A 1989-nucleotide genomic window follows, 5' to 3' on the forward strand; every position below is an offset into this window, starting at 1 on the left:
TGCGCCGGAATTGTCCTTTAAGGCATTTCATCAAATTTCTTGCAGCTCCCTACAGAACTTCATACAATGTTTTTCACATATACAGTAGAACGCCACAAGACACGTCAACAGACTTTGAGTGCAAAATCCAGGGACTTCCCCGTAACTGTTAAATTATACTCCAAGCATACCGATTTATTGCCCACTGAATAAACACAATATTTTATCACGGATTCTAACGACACCTCGGTCACATTAGTCTTTAATGTGAAAGCCACTCCATCGCCTTCAATATTTCTACCGTGGATTAATATGGCGGCTTGGCGAGCTACCGTCCTCCTTCCTGTTTCGATGCGATGACAAAATCATAGACGTCAGTCTCACACTCCATAGACCGAACAAGTATCAAAGCCTTTAGCAACACTAAAGCAGGCTGTGTTACAACAGCAAACAATCGTGCCCCCCTCTAGCTTTCAGTGTTGAGTAAGCCTTATGTTTAAATACTCTTTTAAGGTCAGCTCTCTCTGGTTTCAGCGGAGACTGTGCACGGGTTTGACTCCCTCACCCTGAAATGGCAAAGTGACTAAAGCAACTCCTCCCTATAAGAGTGTCTGTACAACTGTTTTAAGAGACAGACACGCTGTACTGTCCTTACAATGTTTGTGTTGCTTCATAAAGGGTCCATAAAAGGACATTCATTTGCAGCAATACAATAAGAGCAATAAAAGAACCATACACAGATTTATAATTGATTTAACATTTAAAGAGATGAGATGAATATTGATTTCAACTAGTAATCTTTTTCTTAAGTTAGTAAGTAATAAATCTGGGATTTGACATGATTCTCTAGAAACATCCAGCTTAGCATGTGGCACACACACACACACACACACACACACACACACACACAATGCATAAAAAACACAATGACTAAAATAACACCAATACAAAGGACGCTGTGCCGAAAATAAAGCTTTTAGGCTGGCAGAAACTATTAGTCATCTCTGAGAATAAACCATGCTCACAACAGGGATCCTAACTGACCAATCAAAATGTGCCTAAAAAATAAATATAGAGCCACCTACTTTATTAACAACAGTAAGGGGGCAGGTTTTGTTGGCTAACCTCCACATCATAGGTCTCCTTACACAATCAAGCTTGGTACCTACCAACAATTGTGGCTTTTTGAGGTTGCAGTCCAGCTTCTCTTTCTGCCACCACTCTCCATGTTCCTGAGCGTAGGAGTCATCTTACCCTCGACCCTTTCTATGTTTCCCTCTCCTCTCTCACCCCCCTCCTGTGCTCGGCTTTAGCCGGACAGTTCCAGTTCTCTTCCACGAATTTGCATAGGTACCCGATAGCAAAGAGTGTCCCCTTCACCGCTGTCTTTCCTCCTCTGCTTACCCCTCCGGATCTATCCTCATCTTAGGTGAGGAAACCGAAATGTTGATCTGGCTCTGAACTCACAGAGCACTGCCAGGACCTCCAACCTACCTACCTCTTTCTCGACTGCTGAGACTGGTAATCTACTGTTGGCATGTTCTGTGGTATTAAAATGTGTTACTGGGGCAAAGTGGGTGCCGGTATTAGTGAGTGCTAAATCACAGCACAAATAGGACAAGAGACGCTGTGAGAAAGGAGAGGTACCAATATGATAAATTATGTTTTAGGCTCCGTCCACACCAATGGGTGTAAATGCCCTTGTTGTATCCGTTTTGGCCTTCCATCCACTCGATGCTGCCGACTGACCGACGAAATCTTAATGAAAATGTTCTCCACAATAGAAATCTTTGAAAAACATAGAAGTTTTCCTGTTTTACTGTCTTACAGTATGAATCAAAGTAGAATTAATGTGGCTTTTAACATTAATTAACAGAAAACAACTTTTCATTCTTTTTGAAGACCAACACAATGACTGAAAAGTCTAATCCAACAACACATATATTACATAGATATATTATTAATAGTCATCTATATTTCATAGTACTAGCAGTCTGGGGAAGGTCTACA

At 41.3% G+C, this 1989-nt stretch overlaps 1 protein-coding gene across 1 annotated transcript in view; it reads right to left on the bottom strand.

The window, feature by feature from the left end:
- The window catches only part of slc20a2 (solute carrier family 20 member 2), a gene marked incomplete in the record, with an annotated part of 29374 nt that extends 27987 nt beyond the window's left edge, over positions 1-1387 (bottom strand). Inside the window, 1 exon segment of the mRNA XM_035658402.1 lies at positions 1149-1387.
- Positions 1388-1989: the final 602 nt, after the last annotated feature.

Source organism: Morone saxatilis, unplaced genomic scaffold (genome assembly GCF_004916995.1).
Source record: "Morone saxatilis isolate NCDOM2014 unplaced genomic scaffold, NCSU_SB_2.0 Contig16, whole genome shotgun sequence".
Lineage (NCBI taxonomy): Eukaryota > Metazoa > Chordata > Actinopteri > Moronidae > Morone > Morone saxatilis.